Below are 22,129 nucleotides of genomic sequence, written 5' to 3'. Positions count from 1 at the left end.
GTCACATGGACTGGTCTCATCCAGAGCACTTTAAAGAAACTGATAAGCTCTATCTCGTTTAACTTGGCCTTTGGAAGACGCTTGTGGAAATTTCTGCAAAGGAGGTGACATCAGTTGTTGTCACAGCTGCTGTGTAAGTCTGCAAGACTGCGTCTGTTCAGTATCTGGCCGGGGTGTGTATGTGTGTGCAAGTCGATATTGTTAATAGATTGCATTTAAATCAAAAAACGGTTCATCCGAAGTAGGTGAGGAGGTTCGATTGCTCAGAATACGTGCATTATCATCGAGACTTGAGGCAATGATGGAGTACATAAACTTAATAAAGCAGAAAGACGACCAGCTTTGGAGGGCCGATGTTACATTTGAAAGAAACCTTCTCCCCGGGGAATTCCAAGTGTTAGTATGTGGGACATACTCCAGCTGCTAGCTGCTCAGACTTAAAATAAACCAGGCAAAATCCCATATTCAAGCTCTACCAACTGAGGCAAGCTGCTATTGCAAACCTTTCATCTCCCTTTTTCTTCTAGTTGGGTCAGAATGACAACAAATATTTTTGAAAGAGTATTTAAACCGTAGTATTTCGCACAGCTTTCCTTGTGCTTCTCTGAAGTGACGTGTGTCTTAACATAGTTATAAATTCAGTAAAGAATCTGGTCTGTACAGGTTGAAACACTGTCCCAGGAAGGCTGGAATTAAAAAAGGGTTAGGAGGAATATTTTTACCTTGTGTGACAATGATATTGCTGCCAATACTACTGCTTTCTAACCTAGGTATTTTTGAAATCACAGCATGACTTCATTAACAAAGGACTACTCTCCTTATTAAGTTGAACTGGGGAGACCCTTTTTCTTAAAGAGAAACACATGTGACTTTAAGGTGGTTTGCTTTTTTTTCCTTAACAAATTGAAGAGGAAATAATTTAATGTGTCTCTGGAAGATGCCATAGCAGAATTTCAGGAAAAAAGACGGCTGGGAGGTGCATGGTTGTTTGACAACTAGAATATGAATAACTTTGAGGAGGTCTGAGAATAGACTACAGTACTGTTTGCTTTGTCTTGTGGTTTGACATTGACTTTGAGTTTTTGATTTTTTTTTTTTAATTTTATTTTAATAACCCTCTGACTATAATTTATTTCTAAGGTACTGAGATGCTTGGGAGGGGTGGGAAAGAAGCAACTTAATGCAATCTATGCAAATAATGTCTAAAATTTTTTTAACATTATCCTATATGAAACTTCATTCATCAAGACTACTCAATTTTTCTGTGATAAAACCTGTTGAGCAATGTAGTACACAACGTTTAGGAATTTAATGCTCTTATTACTGTCAAAGCACAGATATCAAGCTATACTAGTCAGCTTGAAAAGTGTACAAGTGACTGACACAACCTACCTTCCTGCTTCTTCTCTTCTTCCTTTAGACACAGACACACAAATTCTTGTTCAAACCAACAAGCTTATCCAGAATATATTTATAAGGGTGAACTCTGCCAGGCGATGGTTAATCACATACAGTGCTAGGGATATCTTCTGAAGGTATCTTGAACACTGTGACAGAAGTATTTGTCACTCAAACTATTTATAATTCTAGGAGTTTGAAGGGCAGACAAATGTTTATTTTTTTTATATGAAATGGCAGCTCTTCCTTTGTACAAAAGAAATGGGCTATGTCTGTATGGACACGTCGGGCAGATCCGGAGCGTGCTGTTTTCGGGAAATGCCGTGTTTGCACCCAGGCGCACTGCTGCTCACCCAGTTAGCCTTTCTGTCTCACAGACGACTCTGTAGCTCTGTGGCAGTCAGCTTTTTCCTGCTGGACCCCTCGTTTCTGTGGACTGTTGGAAGAGGTCACTGCAGGGTAACTACAGAAACGTGAAGCTGTTGTCCACGTAGCACCTCCATTAGAAAATTTTTAAGGGCTTCCAAATTGAATAAAACTATGAGTCTCAGCTCTAGTGTTAACCACAATTTTACCTTTTTTTCCAATTTTACCTGGCGTGCAAAACTGTACTAAGGCCAGTCAGCCTTTGAGAAATAAGACTGATAACCATCACAATTTTTTTTTTTCTTATTTTCCTAACCACCTCAAGCAATTAGTTTTGAGGACTTTTTGACAAAGTTTACATGCAGGTCATCCTTCCCTCCTATTCCTTGTTATGTGTCTTGAATTATTCTTAACTCTGTGTTTCTGGGAATCGCGGGCAATGTATAGACACGACGCCTTCAGCAGGCACGCGAGGAATGTTACGAGGGTAGCAAGCTTCCCGTTTCCCTGGTCACTCAGAAGATTTATGTGCTAGTATAATGAGAATGAATGATGAGCTGTTGTTCATTGACAGAGACCTTATGGGTCTGTCTATACACAAGAGGTTTTGGAAGTTGATAACCTTTGTGCTTCAGCTTTTGTTTTGGATAGATAGAAGAGGAGAAAATAGTTATTGGTAGATGTAAAACTGGACGGACAAACTGAAGGGTATTAGCCAAGCTCTGGCAGTAAAGCTGAAAATCTGAGCTATTTATACTGTTGGAAACAGAGTTGGGGTATTTTCATTATTTTGGCACACAGTATAGGCTTTTATAGAGTCAGGAGATGCTCCTGCCTAGAATTTCAGTCTCTTCTATTTTTTAGGTCTCTCTAAGATGACGTGCTGTATCGCAGCTTTGGTCTGAGCACTGGCTAAGTATAAATGGAGGGGCAGATTTTGAACTCTGAAACTGAGAAGTCTCTAGGTCACTCTAAACTTGCCTGGAGACAAGGCATGTTAAAGTATTTTTTTGCCGTTCAAGAGCAAGATAAAATGTCCATAGACAGACCACTATTACTACTATACAAGTTATTCACTTCAACACCTTTCTCATATCATATCAAGTTAATGACTATTTTGTGCATCTGGTATACATCCAGAACCCCTGTTGTAAAGTCAAGGTTGCCTGAGATATCCCAGTTTGCGTTAGTAAATGCTATAGCGCACTATATTATTTTGACAAGTATCATAAAGCTATGTAAGCAGAAACCATACATTTAAGATTTTTTTTTTTTCCTAAAGCTTACAAAGTAAAGATAAAATACTGAACTTTGATTTTCAGATATATTACACCCCCTCCCCCCCATATCTTAAATAGTAAATTCTTGGGAACCTAAAAGATAAGAGCCTGAAGTTTTTTGCTTTTATATGCCTAAAATGTAGCCATCTTTAACAGAAGTGTAAGTATTATGTCTACTGGAACCACATAAATTCCAGAAGAAACCTCTGTCTTCTCTGGTATTTATCATTTCATAATATCCACTTTCTTAAAAATTTTTGTTGTCTCAAATGTTCCAGTAGCTCCACTTTATAAGCTCTTGAGGCTGATTTAAAATTTCACCATGCATTTTTGCAGTGTGATAGAGAACTCAAGCCAGAACTTAAGGGCTTAGGTCCTATTCAGAAGTTACCCATGTGCAAAAACATTTTTCTGAAAGATATGGGAAAGAACTGGGTGCTTTCATGCATGCGCCTGGAAGATAATTGGAAATCACTGTGATCTGTTTTTCAAAAATAAGAACCATAAAAAAACAACCCCCCTGGAACGACAAGAAGGAGGCACGTTTTCTTTTTGAAAGGCATTAACTTAGTGTTTTTATGCGTACCTACGATATGGTGGTTGGAATGACATTTGGAAGCACTCCTTAACAATACGTCCTCGTATCTGTGGTGGCTGTAGTGGAGACAGACTGTTATTTACCCCAGCGTCACTGTATAGCAACCCGTGGAAGTTAGAGGCGTAACTGCGTACGTTGCTTAGCATTGGCAGCCAGGCCAGATAGTGGCAGCGGTGGGGGGAGTCTTACGTATGCTGTGCAAAGCCACGGACAGTGACACTTGTTGAGCCAGGGGTCTGATGGAGAGAGGAGGCAGAAGGACTGGCCAGAACAGCCCCGTTCTCCTGCGTGGTGAAACCAGGGGAGAAGGAAGGGGACAAAACTGCTCTCTTGGGAGCTCCATTTTTCCTAGGTGTGGGCCTGTGCCTAAATGATTTCATTCAGCCCTGAACTTGTAATGGAAAATCTTGCATGATTACAACTTAATATACCATAGTCTGTATTTATGGCTGAGTTGGCTTGAGTTAACAGTACCTTTGGAGATACACTGCTTGCAAAACATGCACCACTAGCCAAAGCATGCCTTTTATCAAGATGGGTTAGGAATATCCAGTGCTTCCCTACAGGCATGTCACTACCTGTAGGTGAATTTAATAACACATATATTACTAGATTATTGTAGTGAGGTTTATATTGGCTTTTTTCTTCACTCTTTTGAATCTATTTATTTACTTAATTTTCCTACCATCAAGAAAAAACTCCTATGAATACTTGCAAAAGCAGGGTCAGGTGGTGAGACTGGATTGAAAGAAGATATTTAGGCTCTCAGGATGATGCTCAAAAGAGCCCGTGGGCTTAGCTATGCTACACAGCCAAGTACGCTGTAGAGATCCCTGAGCTAATGCCATGATCGGAAGCTCTGTTAGTGTTGTTGTGTTCTCCCTGGGCTAATTAACAGGGGTGCCTCTCAGCATACCTAATTAGCTCCATTCCTGCAGCATCCTCAGGGGCAAGGCTAATTAGCGTGGGTGCTTTGCTATACAGACACAGCTATATTGCCTCTGGGATTTAGCTAGCATCCATGCATGGCATTGCAATGTACCGTGTAGACAAGCCAGTTTCCTCAAAGCTACCTCAGGATCTCTAACAGCCTTTTGCTGTGTAGACTTGCCCGGTGCGTTAATGAGACCCCAAAAGCTTATGCAGGGAGAAGAATAGCAACTCAGGATGTGGGCCAGAGGGTAACATTTTGGGAGACAGATGTTTTAGGGTGAGTCCCAGGTTCATTTGCATTTACTTTACCTTTGTATCTACTTGTTACCTTTGGATTAAAGACAGGATTAAAAGTAAGTGCCAGCTATGGTGAGGCAAAGAAATAGGCCTATATTGAGGTGTATGAAGTCTGAACCTGCTACCTTGCAGCTTGCTAGTTTTTGCTTTTTAGGTTCTCAGCTAAAGTTACAGCTACTAAAAGATAGTCATGAACTAATGAACTGAAGCATTTTTAAAGCATATTTCCCCATTGCTGTGGTCAACTAATAATGGTAACGAAGTATTCTTTATGGTTTTACAGACCCTGCTCTCTCTGATCTTAAAGTGCTTTGCAAGCATGAGTAAGCACAGCTTCACATGAGCCCTGTGATGAGGCAATACAACAATTCCCATAGTATGAGTAGTAAATCTGAGATGCAAAGACCAACCAAAAGTAACTTGCATTTATTAGAAAAAACCACCTCCTCTCTGGTTTAACTTATTTTAGCACCATGCTCCTCAGAATTTTCTTGTACTGACATTTTTCTCATCAGAACTGTTTTAACTCACTGATATCAGGTGATTGCAGATTCAGTTTAGCTGAGCTGACCTGAAAATGTTGCATTGCACTATACAAGAGCTGCAGAAAGGTGGCTTATTATTCACAAAGGGGCTGTACATTGCAGAGAGCTGATAAACAAAAGATCCACTGTTTCTGTGTTCTGCTTACAGTATCAGTAGCAACAGGCTGCACTGATACCTTCCCTGATAGCTCAGCCTTGCACAGAAAAACAGTGCCATTTGTGGTTGCAGATTCCAGCCTCTGCATGGAGTCCTCAGGGGCTCAGCACCTCCCAGGAGCTCAGTGGGAAACTCTTCTTGGCAAGTGGAAAAGATCTGTCAGAGACGGCCTAATACACCTCTTAATCTTGCTTCACTTTATTCTCATCGCTCTAACAACCCCAAAGATACATAACACAGCTATCCAATTTTCTCTCCTTCCCACAAGGAAAGCCTGTGGCTACACCTGCATCATATCTGAACTGATCTTGGGAGTGGTCTGAAGCCTGCAGTGCTCATCATGTCTTTGCTGCACGGAGTTCAGATTGCCTGTGAGTTCTACCTCTCTGGCAAATGATGGTGATGCTCATTTATGAAAGACCCTTTCTTTACTGGCAGGAAAGACTGGATACATGGAAGTGACCTGGTCAGGCAAGGAGAGGTGGCTGCTGGAGTCCCTCTGCAGCCATGTATGCCCTTCAGTTCCTTGACATGCACAGATCGGCCCAGAATGCATACCAGCAGGTAAAAAATATAGACAGTCCCTAACTATGTCCTTAAGTTCAGCCTCAAGGATGAACGTTACCCAAAATAGAGAGCAGAGGTAGTCTCTGCTTCTCTTACTTCCAACAGGGAGAAGTATTGTGAGCAATGCTGAGCCTTTGCAGCATTTCTCTAGTGACGCAGGCAGGAGAGGAGTCTCTTGCAGCCACATCACCCTGTGGCTGCTTCCACATCCACATGCCAAAAGCAGCAACCTACCAAACCCTACTGTGGTGCAAAAGGGGCCCATCTTCCCTACCTTACTGCTTTGATCAATTGTAGTTAGGCACAGCAGGTAAGCTTTCAAACAAGAGGTAAGCAAGACCTTCTAGTTAGAGCTCTTTACAATACCCTTTTCACAGAAATGACTTCTGGTTTTAACAGATGATCGTGTGCAGTTAGAAAACAGCATTGTCTCCTCCTATGGATCCCCCTTCACTGAAATCCCAGAAACATTCTTGCTTGAACTATGTACAAAAGAAATCTGGGATTAAAAAAAGGCCTCATGAGCAAAGAGGAACAAGAGACAATGAGAGATGTGTGTCTCAGCAAGACTGCCACAGAGAAGCCTCAACATGTGTGCAAGGTGAAAAAGAATAACAGGATGACTTCAGCATGGGCTGGGAGGGCCCTTTTCATCACAGTCTGGCAGAGAAATGTATAGCTTCAGAAGAGGGAGGAAGTACAGATCCCTACTTCAGAAATATAAATCCTTTTTTAATAAGTGCCTGAAACTGTAGGAGTTCCTAAAGAAAGTCAGCTTTCCTGATCCTCATATTGTTAACTCTTTCCCTGCCTGATGGAATGCTGCTATTGCTTTCACTTTCCTGCATTGCTCACTCTCCTGTGCGTTTTGGGGAGAGAGTGAGTGCGCAGTGTTACCTTACACAAAGAGGTCTCCAAAAGGTCAAACATCAACACCAAGAACTGCACCAGAAATAGCTGGAAGCCAGGGCAGTTGCAGAGTTCCCAGTGGCCACATGATCCCAGTCTGAGACATCAGTAGGGTAGGGCTACTGCTTTTAAAGGAAAAGGCACACACATTCTTACTGAACTTGATTTTTTTTTTTTTTTTTTCTTGAGGCTTAGGTTCCAGTAACAGATTTATCTTGAGTAATGCATCTAGTCACCTAAGCCCTGTTTATAGTCAGTGAGGTTAAATAAGCATGTCCAGAGGGCATTTCATCCCACCTGTGTTAATTTGGGGGGGTGGTGGTGGTGATGGTGGAAATAAGTGCCCCTGGGAAGGGCCTGCCTACTCCAGCTGACCACACAGGGAGGCCAGGCAACTTTCTGGGGCTGTTTTTTGTCCATGGCAAAAGTCCGAGTAATGCAGTGCTGCCTACGTTCTTGAGTTGGTTGAAGCAAGGAAGTACTGGAAAATATATGAAAGAAGCTGTTACCTTGCTGTTCTCAGGCTGAAGCCCTGAACATTAACCAGGCATCACAAAAGTGTGATGGGGGTCCACACCTTTGAATAAAGGATGCAGATAAGAAAAACACTCGTGATTTAAATATGCTTGTACTTGAACAATTGCTAGAAGGATCTGAACACAAGACATCAAGTCAGTGTTTGCATGCTGGTTTTGGTCTGTTACTGTTGAAGTTGTGATCTGGTTTAGAAGCTATAATAATTTACAGAGAATATGATACCCTTGAAAATTATTTTGCAGCACAGATAAAACATAATGAATCACCTAGTGCCATAATGCAAAATTTTCCACTCCCCCCCTTATGTTCTATTCAGATATCTGCAATCCACCAGTTTAAACAAAACAAATGGTTTTTGATTTACTTTGTGCAACAAAAGTCAAGGCTAATTTTCATAGAAATATTTAATTTTAGTATTGACATAACAGTGACCAGCCCAGATTCTGACAATTCTATCGGTGCAGACTAACGTAGAACTCCTTTGCAGCGACACTCGCTCTGAATAAAAAGCAGGTATGCTAGCAGAGACGAGAGATTTCTCAGCCTAACATATCCCAGATGATTCCAGTCTGGGCATATTGCATATCTGTGCAATCTGAGTGAGGCTGGCAACTGCATCTTGCTCTCTGCTGCTAGGTCTCTGCTGCTTTTGTTGGAGCCAGTGGCCAGCCAAGGTGCTCAGCACCCGGCAAGGCTGAGACTGCTGGGCTCCAGGACAGTGCAGAATTCTGCTGAGAAGAAAAAGACTCATGAGAACAACTTGATTCTGTGCTTTTCCGTCAGTGGATTGCTCTACTGATTTTAGCAAAACTGCCCTTAGCATGTGTGTGGGAGGGGGTACAGTTCCTCTTTAAATTACCTTCCTTTGTGTAAAGCCAAATCCAGAGCAGTGATTTCTTTCTCCCTTCGCTCTTTTCAAATTTCTGGAGCCTCGCTGAGGAAAAAATAAATACTTAAAGAAATCTGGGGTTTATGTGAAGGAGCAAATTTAAGTAGGAAGCAAGCTAGCAGAAAGTTTCTTGCTGAAACCTGAAACTATACTGAAACATTAGGTCTAATGTCCCAGAGCTGTTTTCCTGCCGTTCTCTTCATGACCTGATTTATGAATTTACATGTGCCTAACAGGTATAATCCTGGCCTGGGATGTATATTTTGGTTCAGGCTGCAAATCCTTCCCGTGCCCTCTCCCTGTTTCTCCTGCTCCCCATGGCAGCAGAAAAATTAGGACAAGTTTGTAAAGGTTCTGTTTTCTTCCTTGGCCCATCGTGCTGGCTGGCTGACTCATAAGCCAAACATTGATAATATCAGCTGGCAGTTATTTAAACCTGAGGTTTCAGGTTAAGGAGTAACAATGAATGCAATTTAGCTGGTGAGAGACCATTTGTAATGCACGTGCGTGTGTTAGAGCTTGAAAACGTTTAAGGATTGTTACCACGAAGCCCTATGACACAAAATTATAAGATGCTATATAGGGAGTCCATTCTAGGGTGTCTGTCCGTTGTGATGATGTGGAGTTGTAACTGCTTCTCGGGTATCCCCCCAAAAACTGCAACTTATCCCTGGGCTCAATAGAGAGGACACCTATTGTTTTCCTTGCAAACATCACCTCTTAATAACAGAGGATCGCTGGTCACTTGTGAAAGAGGAAGGTATTGTATGGTAGTTTAAAAAGACATTAGCGTTGCATAAGTACCATTAATTAGTTAAGCTGTGCCTGAGAATGTTCCCATGTGCCAGGAGCTGGGACGTGGTCATCTCTGCCTGTGACCCATTAGAGCATTCCCTGGAGGTAGGGCATCCCAGAGACCCGCCCAATAGGCAGGTTGCAGGCAGCCACCCACTTCCACAGGTTAAGAGAGGTTGCTAACATAGACATAGGCCATTTGCAGGACAGGTGACCACAGTTCTCAGAAATGTCCACAGACAGATTTCATGGCCTCATTCTTTCAACACAGCAGCATCAACCATGATGCTGTCAGAAATGTTTCAATTTAGAAAACGTTCTGTGTATTCTGTCAGGGGAAAAAATGGCCACTTGCCCCCCCAATTTTTTTTGCTGTGGATGGACAGGTGGCTTGAGATTTTCTGGCACCTCATTCTTCCATAGCTTCTCTCCTGTACTGCTGAAAGAACTGCATTGCTGCTGCTGCTTTATCTCTTTGTGGTGTTGCTGGTAACAACTGTTACAGACTCCTGGGTGAGAAAGCTCTCACTGAGCCCTAGGCTGAAGCAGTGAAACACCAACGAATGTATAAAGTACACCAGCAGCAGACAGGAACGGTCTTAATTCCTGTCCTTTCCTATAGTGGCGGCAGGAAATGGAAGAGCCTCTAGGAAACATTCTCACTCTTCCTTTTCTTACCTTTAGGGCAAAGTCTGTGTTTCTGTTTCCAACAGTTGTCCACCTGCCACCCCTTCCTTGCCCCCAGGAGTTTAAATATGCATATTTTTTCTAGGGATACCTGAGAGATTATAGGCAAGACTTTATTAATATAGATAGTAAGACTTCTTAGTTTAAATATTGAAATACTTTTCTTTGACATTTACTTTCTAGTGCGTGGGTTTTTCCCCTAGAAAATCAATCCATAATACTTAGGTTAATAATGCTACTGTGGACAAGAAAAAAGGAGAGACTTCATATGAAATGAGATTTTCCTTGGAAGTCTGGTAGGTGTGTTAATGATAGATGAATGACTGCATTCATGTCATCCTCTTATAATGATTTTTGACTACTTTTTTTGTTTTGGGCAAAGGTGGATTTTTTTTTTTTTTTTTTTTTTTTAGTTTTGGAAATTCTAGTCAGAAGTGTGGGATGATATTGAGAGGAATGGCTTGGTCTTTTGCCTGTAGACCTTCTCCAGGGTTTGTGATTTGTTGGCCTATATGACTTTACTGAACTTCATTGTATTAGTTATATTGCACTGAGTTGTATATTCATTCAGGAAGACAGAGACTTTGATCACATCAACATGTATTACCTTTAGGCTTAGTCTTTACTAGGGATATTAAATTAAACTACTTGAAATCCTGGAAACATTTGTGAACAAGGCACATAAACACATTAAAACATCCTAGAACAATTTACAAATAGTTTAATTAGTGTTTAGAGTACCTTACCTTTAGCACATTTAATAGCCAAGTCAGTGTTTGAAACCAAGGTACTTAAGTGCCAAAATGGACATAGAAATTAATTTCAATCACCTAATCTCCCACTATGTCCTCACAGTTCATCAGAGGCCTCATGAAAGAGTCGTAATTGCCAGGAATAGGAAATTCTTAGAAAAAGCTGTAGATGAATACTGGAAATTCTAGGACAAAACTTAAACTTCAGCATGTCTTGTTTATACAAGTCCAGTTCAGCTGATTCAATTACAAACCATTTGTTCCTGTTGTGTAAGCATGACCCAACTGAGATATGAAAGTGGAGTTATTTTTCTGAAACCCCATCCCACTGTACCTCACAGCTGTGTCTTTTTATCTTCCAGTGTGGTTTTGGACAACCATAAATAGAAACCATGCAGACCTCCACCTCTAGTTGCTAGTTGTAACCTAGCAAAGTCTGTAAAGAGGTGCAGAATCCTGTGTGCAGCTGAATCTCCTGAGTTCCTCTGTTACCTACTTTATATTATGTATTTACAGCATTTTCGTTGTTTTTCCAGAAACTGATCCTACTAGTGTCACCTTGCAGAAAGAAAAAGCCACAACTATCGAAAGCAGGCAAAGTCTCTCATGAAAGTTCATTGCACCTTCTTTGAAAAGGAAATCCTTTGGCTGCTTTTAAAACTTATGAGGAAAGCCCCTTTCCAAGAACTTCATAAAACTTTGCAGTCCTCAGTCTTGCGCAATGGTAGATAGAAGGGGGAAATGCTTTAATGACCCGGAAGTCATCAAATTTACTTATCCAAATACAGATCAATTGACTGAGATCTGTTACATGGAATAAGTGATACGAATAAGGTGTTCTACCCAGATGCTGTGAACAAGTTAAATTATGCCTTCTTCCCCCTGCAGCATCAAATAGTTATGCTGTCACCATTGCTTCCTCTTCCAAAGTATTTTGTTCCGGTTTTATGCACTGCAATTGGTAGGGCATTCTGTCTCAGTGGTGGGAAAGGAATTTTTTGTATAACCTGTGTTTACTTCATAGAAGTTAAGATTGTGTACACGGTTAGTTTCAGTCTGTTCTGTGAGACAGTGGCAGCAGCATAAAGTACCAGTGGTGTATTCATACTGGATTTTAGTGATGCTGTGTAAATGCGTCCAGATAAGAAAAGGATTTCCCCAAACTGGGAGACACTTTTCCCCAAGATTTGTAAAAACGTAGTAATAGTTTTCTATTTGCGTACAGCCTAGTATTCAAATCCAGGAGAAGAGGAGGAGGAGTCAAGGTACAGTGAGAGCGTTTGGTGGTTATGGTCTAGCTTGACAGATACTATGTGTTCTTGTAAGCCTAATTTCTAAACCAAAGGAAACTGTAGACATTCGGATAAACAACTGATAGATATCTAAAGTTTCATTAATCTTGTTCATTAATCTCTGTTTCTGTGCCTCTGTTGTAACTACCTTTGCATGCTCTTCTAAAACATGTCTACTGTCTCCTTTTCAAGAGCTCCTTCTAACAGAAATGCACTTGAGAAGTGAGTCAGTAAAATATTTACCAAAACACCCCTAAATACACACTATCACATGGTGTGTAAATACTATTGCTCAATGTCCATGCAATGTTACTGATGATAACTTGGTTTATTTCAGTATTTCAAACCTTTTTCTTGGCCTTTTATTGCAATTCCTTGGGAATCGGATTATAAAACCTTCCTAGCAAGCCCCTCATGCGAGTTCCCTGTGCAATCAGCAATGAATGGTGATGATATCTGAAGCAAAGCTTTCAAATTCTTTAGTGTTTTCTAATCATATTTAGAACTACATTCTTCAGTTAGTTTTTCCTGCAAGTAAGACACTGTCTTTTCTTGCATTTACTACTATGTGTCAGGAATCACACAGCGCTTGGATGCGTTCACTAGCAAATAATACTGCTGCAAGGACTGTTCTTTTTCATTATTCCAGTTCTTGGAAGGGAAGAGTCTTTCTGTGTGGCTTTGAGCCTCTTAAGTCACTTTTGTTTTCTTCATTGAAGGCTACTCTTGGAAAGCTTTCTGTTTGTTCTCCTGCCCTGGCTAGTGGGGATGCTAGAACAGGGGTGCAGCTGGCTGTTCATATGTTTAAATGGGCAAACAAAGTTTTATTTTGAATAAAGCTAAATCCCCTTAAAGACTGCTACTTGTCTGCTGAGCCAATGTGTTATATGAGCAGTAGACTTCCCCTAGAAATGGTCAGGACTTCCAAGTTAATGGTAGGGCTATTGTGGTAGTGAGGGACCAGATTCATAGCAGCCTCTGGACAGGCTCTCGCTGGCCCCAGTGAGACCAGCTCCTTTTTCTGCTCGCAGGGGATGAGGAGGATAAGGAAAGGGCATGGGATCAAGGAGAAAACAGGAGGAGTCGAGTAGCACATGACAGAACTGAACTTGGCCCAGTAACAGAAATGTGAACCAGAAGGCTCTCTTAAACACTCTGCCAATGTTGTTTATGGAGGTGGGAGCTCAAGTGCAGGCACAGTCTCTTCTCTACAAGGGGCTATCATACATTTGCCTGTAATAGTTAAAATAGAAAGGGAAGTGTAGCTTGCTCAAATCAGTGCTAAAAACTCTGCAAGTGAGGAGTCAGGTGGGCAAGGACGATCTGGATGAAAAACGGGCTGGTTATTGATTGGGACATATGTATTGGGATACCAGTAAAGCAGAATGTTACGTAGAACAGTGAATGCCACCAAAAACACAAGAAAGAGTGCAGTTTTAATAACAGAATACAACTGCATTGTGTTTAGCAGATGTCTGCTACAGTATTTATCCTACCACCTGCACGATTTGCCACCAACGTAAAATCTGAGACGAGATGAAAGGATGGTGCCAGTAAGTGCTCTTTTTAGGAAAATAAGACTGATTCATTTACCTCTATTTAATGTAGTGTCCAAAATGTATTGTATGTCTTGCAAGAAGATCCGAGACAAAAGAATAAGTCCAGCCTTTGAGCCTGAGAGATTAAAATCCTGTACTTCTGACCTTTTCTTGCTCCTTGGTGTGCATGTTACGCCACTGAACACCAGGATTTGACCAAATCCTATTCATGTCAGTGGGATGACTTCTGTTCTGTTGAGTAAGGTTTTTATAGGAATGCACCTTGTCATATTCTCTCATAACATTTAATGTTAGCTTTTAAGGTCAGCTTCAGTAGCATTGCTTGACAAATCACAGGAATCAAGGCCTTATCCACCAATTTTTAAATATTCAGGAATCACTGAATTTTGACCATTGTTTCTATCCTCTCGTATCACCTACAGTAATACCAAGTGGCTACAGTATGCCCTGTCTGCAAGTGCTGTAGTTTGCTCCTAATGGCTCTTCTAGACTGTGAAATGATTTATTAAGATACGATCTATATCAGAGAGATTACAGATCAGAAGTAGTCTGATTAAAATATTTGTCAGGCTATGTTTGCTTGAAGATATGTTAAGAGACTAAAAGAATGATCTAGAAAAAAAAGAAGTTACTGTAATGAGTAAAATATTTTTCTTCTTAACTTTTTCTAAATTATTCATTTAATCTCTTCAAAGATTTAAGGAATTACATAAATTCCTGGATATTTTCCCTTACAGCAAATCCTACAGTACTGCCAAATGAATTTCCAAATAAATCCTTCCTTTTTTTCTATATCTCATCGGGTATCAAGGTGACAGCTAGCATGCTATGATCCAGATCATTGCTTCAACCACATAGTTTGCCCTCTGGCTAGCTTAGCTCTAAGAGACGTGCTAACATGAAATTAAAACTGTAGCAAAAACTTATGACCTAGATGCAAAATACTGGTGTTTAAAAAATTATTAAAGTTGCTAATAACTTAGTCTGTATAATTTTTCAGGTCTCACAAACCCACCTCAATTTAGGTGGCATGAAGACCACCTAAATTTATAAAGGACTCTGAGTTATCTCAAGGTATTTACACAAGTGCAGCTAAACTTGCGTTGCCTAGATTCAATGCAACAAACGTTGGAGTGTACAGTCACAATTTAAGACTTCTGCAGTTCATCAAGAAGCCAAAGCTTTGGCCGTGTGCTCTCAGGTGACTGATTAGGTAATATTTGTACACCTCCTACAGAAAAATAACAGGTTTGTATAGAGAAGTATGTAAATATCAGGCATTATGGTTATGAATTATGTTTTCCTGACTGACATAATCTGTTAAATTCACTGTTGAACGTACTTAGCCGGCATTCCTGATCTATACTTGTGGGGTTCCCTCTTCCACAGTGTGCGAGGACCTCATATTTCTTTCAAAGATCCTGTGAATTAGGAACACAGTACTGTCCTCACTTAATAGGAAGAACTGAGACTTGATGCCGTGCCAAGACTTAACTCCTCACGCCACATGAGCGAGTGTGCGTGCTGACCCTGGTGCGGCACCATGCCGTGCTTGCTGTGCGGTGCCGTGCGGTGGTATGGGCTGCAGGACGGGTGCCTGGAGCCCTCCTGGGGTCCCTGCGCTATGCCCCACCATCCAGCATGGCTGGGCGGTAGACGAACTGCTTATGGTCGCGTGGGAGGCAGTGAGTTTTCTAATACTTGTGAGGAAGCTTTGGCCCATCTGCCTTCTCTCCTAAGGTGCTGCGTGGAGGGAACCCAGAATTAATCTGGGCATCCACCAGGCCTGGGGGAGAGTCTGCCATGCAAGGCTTCCAAAATTGAGTTTTGTTCGCAAGGTTGGGACAGTGCAGGGTTTTGCGGGCTGCCTGCCCCCATGGGCTGAGAGGGGCCAGGTGTGTCTGCTGGCCGGTGTGCCCCCTTCCCCAGCTGCCAGTGGCTTTCCAAGGAGTGACGCTCCTGCTGGTGCCACTCTTGTGCCCTCGCCTGGCCCTGGGCTGGCTTCCTTGGAAAGGCAGCACCGGGCTGTCCGCAGCCATCGCACCTGCCTGCTGAAACAAGGCATTTCTCCTCCATTTCAACAGACCTTGGTTTAAGTTGAGTGCCGAGTGTTTACAGATTATACCCTCTACTTAATACTTCTGTGGCAGCTGTTTTTGTCCAGCTATCATCATGATGTAAATGTTTTCACCCAAAGATCCTTGGATACCTACTAATATGGTACACTTTCTCGTGTGTTTGCTAATTTTTATTTATTTGCCCGAGAAACTTGCTGAATTCATAATGTATATTTTTTCCACTCTACTTCTGTTTCAGAGTAATGTTTAATCCACTACTCGAAACAGCTTTTTCATTCTCTTCACTGTAATAAATTGCTAAACTGAAAGAAATGGAACTAAGCTCCTTTTAGCTTAAATTCACCGAGCTTTTGTTTCGAGGTTTAACAGTGAATCTTAGAAAGCTTGTTTTTCATTTGTCCTGAAACCTTGCCCCTCCTGCCTCCCCCTTTTCATGCCAATAAAAGGTAACCAGAGACAGCTGGGGGCTCTCTTTCTACCTCCCTTGAATGGGAGCGTCTTCTGAATGCCTCTTTCATGTACCTGCAAAGACCCCGCTCTGCTAACTGCTACGCCGAGGTTCTCAAAGGTTGAATAGGTTTTCATTGCCTGCATTTCTGGTCTGAAGCAGACTGAGAGAAATGAGTGTTAAGTAAACGCAGTGGCAGCCCTGCCAGCGTCAGCATTCCAGCTCGCAGTGTTGCTCTGGACCGGGACACCGCCGGCACAGGCTTCTGCACATCCAGCTGTCGGGGGGGTTGTTTTGCTTGTTAGCAGTTGAAAAGAAGAAGGATGAGAGGCAAAGCAAAGAGTGGCGAGTCTAGTTTTTATGAGGCTGTTTATTCTTTCTATAACAAGTGTGTGGTGCCTTATTGATGTTGAATGGGAATTTAATACAGTGATAAAGTAAAACTGTAAACTTACTAAGTCTGTTTTCAGCTGCCTTTGTTCTGTACCTCTAAGCATCTGCAGAAAACGTGTTCAACAGCACTCAAACACTTCTGCGAAATAATATGTGATCTTATTCAGCACCTTCTGCAGAGAACTGATCACCCTGCTGCAGCTGATTGAAGTCAATAGAAAATGAAGGTGTCTGTCTGTCTTTCTATTCCAGGCCTCTTGCATGTGAAGTCAGTGTTTGCAGGCTTTTGAGTGAAAACAGAGTTTTATTTTCAATTTTCTATCATGAGTATTTTATCAATATTCTGTTGTGGTTTAAAGATCAAGATTTAGGAAACACATGCTTGATAATAGAGGTTTTGGGATTTGCTGTTTTTATTAGGGCAAACCCCAAACACCCTATTGCCCAGCATACAGTGGAAGTTACACACGGAAGGACTGTGCATTCATAATGTGCTACTAATGTCAGAGTGTTGTCTGTTGCAGCAGGCGAAAGAACCTGAACTGGATGAATTAGGGCTTTGTTTCCACAAACACCTAGGCATTGTGTAGACAGGGAAGTTTCCCCCTTCTACCAAAATAACCCTATTCCTTACCACACGTAGGCACTCTTATATCAGTTCAAGACCTTCCCAAGTGAAGATAGTTTTATTCAGGAATGAGAATGTCCACTCAACGAGTTATCTTGCTGTAAAGGTAGCGTGGGTTATGCAGATCCTTCTACCTCGCCTCCTTCCAGTTGCTGCTCTGTGAGCTAGGGAGGTTACTCTTGAGCTGCTTGCTCAAGATCTTTCATTGCGTGATACCATTCCCTTAGCTCTGCCATGTAGCTGACTTGGACGATACCCCCTTTCTTGTTTCACTCTCACTGAGCTGGTGGCTGTAGCTGTATCAAGGGCATCTTGAGGCATGTCAGCATTATCTAGTTAAGGTACCTAACGTGGAAGTACGAATGATGGCCAGAGTAGAGCTGTGGTCATGTTAGTGTTGACTTCTCAGCCTAATATGTGTGATGTTAGGAAGAAAATGACAAGTGAAAAGGCTTGTGGCTGGATCATCACTGCAGATGTAATCGTAGAAATGGGAGCTGGGAAGAGTTACTAACATAACGCATATATTCTGCAGCAGTCCTGTGCCGTCCGTGACCTGTAGCAGACACTGCAGAAAGGTCCTACAGTGGAGATGGGCAGGAGGGCTGGCTGAGCAGAGAGCCAGCAGGCAGGCTGCAAACAGCCTCACCAAACCGGACCAGTGCATCTCCGCTGTGCCCTGCAGCACCGCTGCTTCTGCAACCCAGCGTCCAGCTCCATGCCAGTGGGCTTCTGGATGCTCAGAAACGTGAGTGAGGCTAACTCACCCTAATGATTTTCAACTATGCGTGCCCACAGCATCTGAAGTCATGTTTACAAAAATGTGTGCATAAAGCTGCTCGTCTTCAACAGTTGGTCCCAGAGGAAAATTCACGTGTTGACTTAAGAGTGACTACTGACAAAGAATGCTTCAACTTCTTGGAAATTGGATGTAAAACATTTTCAGAAAGGCAGTTTTTCTGTATGCTCAGAACCAGGCCCAATGCACCTTAGATTTAAGGTAATGAGAGTCACAAGTTCTTGAAAACGAAGACCCTTTTTCCCTCTCTTTCCCCTTTTTTATTGTTGGAAGTACATGTTACCATGTCATTAGGATTTTTTTTTTTTACTCCTAATTGATGGTGCTGTTATTTGAATAGTAATTATTTTCAGTTTTGTATGTAGCTGTTTGTCAGTTTATTGAAATGAACTGCCATCCGTGCACGCTGATCAAAGCAAAGAGCATGAAATCCCACGTGTTGCACTTTTGAGAGCGTCGACAATGAAGCTAACCTTTCACCCTTGACTTTCTTTTAACCCTAATTTTGAAAGACAGTAGCAAACAATTCAGCTAACTTCTTAAGTGAAAGAATATTCAAACTAGCTCGATTGTAATGCAGTGTCCTTTTCAAGTGAATGGAAGATCTGAGAGTAATGCATACAAATACAGAGGCTGGGTAAGTTCATTACTTTGGAGTTTCTAGTGTGGCAATAGTAGTGAAATGGTTAAAAGGTTGGCTTTAAAGTGGTCACAATTAGGCTTCAAAGTTAACACCCCACCCCACTGAGATGAATGGGAGCAGTTGACATTTCTTAGTGCTATTGTTTCAGTCTGGCTTGCTATAGCTTCTAAAATAAGACAACAGTACATCTGTTTACATTCTGCTTCCGCAAACCCAGATGGGCTAGAAACTTCATTGTTTTTTAAGTGGAAGCTTAGATTCTGGAGAATACAGCAATATCCACGGGGTATCTGTAGGAAGAAGAGCTGAAAGCCGCCTTAATCACAGACATCTCCCCCTTCCCTGTAAACTTCTATTGTCCCAGGATAAATCTGTAAACCACTGGGGGAAAAATAGAGTCATGTATATTTGCAGTACTTTTTACTTACTACATCACATGCACACAATAACTTCTCAACAAGTCCCTAGCGTGCAAATCTTCATAAATGGATGTGGGGTGTTGAACTTTTTCTCTTTTAGTAAGTAGCGTGTGCTGTAAAAGAAGATAAAGGTCCTGCTTTTACTGAACGGGGTAGCTTCTCTTAACCTCTCCTAACAGAAAAACTTCTCTTGTCTCTAGAAAAGCCAGAGTTTCACCCAGGAGCATTTGAGACCAGGTGTTACTTTCTGTCTTTGCATAAGTATGAACCTCCGAGAGTCATATAAGAAGAAATAAGATTATTGAGAGGTATGTCTTGCATTTTTCCCGATACTTTAATAGGGCAGCTACATTAACTGCAGTAAGATCTTAGGAGCTGGAATGGATTAATAAAGGTGCAAGTAGGGCCAGAATTTGTAGCAGATGGCCTCTATTACCCCATGCCTCAGTTCGTGTAGGGAGTACACAGTGTCCTCTCTGACTTTTGTTGAGGGGTCTGCACAGTGGCAAACTGCCCTCAGTAGCAGCCAGAACCCTATGAGAGCTTCTCTGATAAAGGCGGCCCATTAGATATGCTTAGGCTGTAGATTGAAACCAGCTGTGAATCTGTCGGAAAGATTTTCCTCATTGTGCTTTCATCAGGGTGGAAAGTTTGTGGCTCGTTCTGCATATATATGTATTTTGGGCTTCATTGCTCTGACTTTGCAAGTCCTAGAGTCTGCCAGCGATAAGAGCTGTCACGCATACAGGCTCCTTTTTGTACGCTGGCACCCAGAGACCCTGCCTCCCTTTTGCCCGCGGACAACACAGCTTGTGCTTCGGAAGTGACATCGTGGGCTCTTCCAAATGGTGTCTCCCAGATTTCAACCCCTGGTGAATTGTATGGTGAAGGCAAGCGTGCCATCTGTGGTTTGGGCTCATGAAACTTGTTTCCTGCCCAGCTTCAAGCAGCATTTTCACCCAAGTATAAAATAAAGCGGCCCTGAGCGTAGACAGGCCTCCAGGTTGTCTGAGACAACTGTGGGCATTTCAAGAGTGTAGGCTGTCTCGTGTCTTGTCCTTCTCTTCAGCTCCTGTGTTAATTGGGGAGTGCAGCAATCTGGTCTGTCTGAAGAAAATACCTGAGAAAACCCAGGAGGGATATTTATTTTGAAAGCTTTTCTCATGAGTTGTTTTATCTATTTAAAAAATGGCTTTAAAAATAAAATAATGTTAAATCATGCTGGAGAAAAGCAACTCCAATGTGACAGAACTCCTACAGTGTGCAGCAAGAACCACTCAATACAGCTACATGAGGAAGGGCATGTTATTTAATCAAACAGAGGGTTAGAGAACAGCATCAAACATGCATTTGTTATATTTGTTTCCACTTTCCGTTTCCCCAGTCCATTTCTGACTGTGGATCTCTATAGTATTGCGCAGACACGAGTTATGCCTTAATGCATCTTGTGGAAGAAAATAGATATCTATTAGACCTTTCAATACAGTCAAAATGACTTCTGCAAGGCTACAGTATATCAGTGGCAGAGCCTGGAAAAGAAGTTAGGAGGCATGTTGGCCAGTTCTGTATATTTCAACTAGCAAACTGACCTGCTTCCCTGTATTACAATGGCATTGTGATACCGACACTTTAGAAGCCTAAGCTTTGTATTCTCCCCTAACACGGAGAGTTTTCTGAATAGACCCGAAGAAAATATTATTGTAGCTTCTCTACCACTTGTACCCTAACCTGCTTTTTGCCTCATATTCAAAGGTGATTTTGGTAACAGAATTATCTTCTAGGGAATATGAAATACCAGGGATTCAAAGGGACAAATCCAGACAGGGCAGGAATCCGCTGTCATGATGACATTATAATGCAACTTCTGAAAAATTAGCATGTTATGAGAAAAAAAAACCCCACTTTTAATTTTTTAACTTTGTGCTGTTTTATTTTTCTTTCAGAAAAGAAAATGGAGCCTTCCATTTTGAGACTATTTAGTTTTGAGTAAATTCTTCATTTCCACTTTGTGGTGTATTTCTTTAGTCAATTTATAGTTTGCATGCCTACTGCTCCCAGCCTCTTTGCTGGTCTGAGCCTACTTGCCAACTGGTATTTGCCACTAGAGCAGCAAAATCCTTGTTCTCTTTGAGCAGCTTGGTACATTATGGCAGTCATTATCCTGTAGAAGAGGATGAGGGATGCACACTGTCACTCCTGTAGCTCTCATGAGAAATGGAATAGGAAAAGAGTCCAGCAAATTGAAACAAAATTGTTCAATTCATGAATACTAAAAATTGGAATTTCTTCCCAAAATAATCCCAAAGTTTTATTTCTTATTGGAAATTCTTTTTTTTTTTTTTTTTTTAAATTGATATTTACTTATTCTTCCCAGTGTAGGAAAAAAAATGTTGAATACCAAAGTATTTCATAGTATTAAATTCCCTCTTTTTTTCAGCTCTAATTATGATAAAGATGTATGAGGATTTTTTTTTTTTCTTTCTTTTTGTCCTTCCTTTTTCCACACTAGACAAGGAAAATAATTTAATCTAACAGCTTTTACATTGTGGTCTGTGGACCAGAGCTGGCTTGTAAAACTTTTTCTTTCAGTGGTTTTATTGTTCAAGAACTGATGTTTCCTGTTACTTCTGGCCATGCGTTTTGATTTTGTGAACGAGTATGCTTAGACAAAAGGAGAAGAATACTAATCAAGTATATACCTTTTGTACAGCTTTACGCTCTCATTAAATCAAAAATGACACCAGAACTGCAGAGGTAACAACTCCACTGAAAGATGGAGTCAACTGAAAAAAGACAGAAATGGCAGCAGTCAAAGAAATGTGGGACTTCTTCATGTCAGGCATTCAGTAAGGAAGAGGAAACAACACAGGTAAAACATAACACAGAGTATTGGCTCTGACTGCACGTATTTTAAACTTGATGGTATAGGAACTGCATTTTGGGTTGCTTTTCAAGGAACAGAAAGTCAATGGGGTTCTGGTTCGTGGCGAGGACTAATAAACCAAATAGTAATCAATTATGATTTAAATAGATAAGTGAGAGCTATATGATCTTAGCTGCTGCATCATACTGAGTTTTTTGTTTCCATATTGCTTGTTGTGGTTTTACTCTTCTAATGCTTAATTTTTGTGTAGTTTGAAGGTTGTTGCGTACGTGACTA

At 41.4% G+C, this 22,129-nt stretch overlaps 1 long non-coding RNA gene across 15 annotated transcripts in view; it reads left to right on the top strand.

Annotated features, from left to right (window-relative positions):
* Positions 1-16: 16 nt before the first annotated feature.
* LOC309588482 overlaps positions 17-22,129 on the top strand; it is a 48,325-nt gene continuing 26,212 nt past the window's right edge. For 9 of the 15 annotated variants that reach the window (XR_014227779.1, XR_014227780.1, XR_014227781.1 and 6 more), the window contains exons 1-4: positions 17-133; positions 17,644-18,544; positions 19,170-19,277; positions 21,680-21,838. This is a non-coding gene — a long non-coding RNA (uncharacterized lncRNA). Of the gene's footprint in view, positions 174-5,842; positions 5,946-17,643; positions 18,545-19,169; positions 19,278-21,679; positions 21,839-22,129 lie in introns of all 15 variants that reach the window. The other 6 variants (XR_014227777.1, XR_014227788.1, XR_014227775.1 and 3 more) reach the window with 6 other exon arrangements.

Source organism: Platalea leucorodia (assembly GCF_965183815.1).
Source record: "Platalea leucorodia genome assembly, chromosome: 3".
Taxonomy (NCBI): Eukaryota; Metazoa; Chordata; class Aves; order Pelecaniformes; family Threskiornithidae; genus Platalea; species Platalea leucorodia.
The sequence above is the reverse complement of the archived record's forward strand: the minus strand, read 5'-3'. Positions and strand labels throughout refer to the sequence as shown.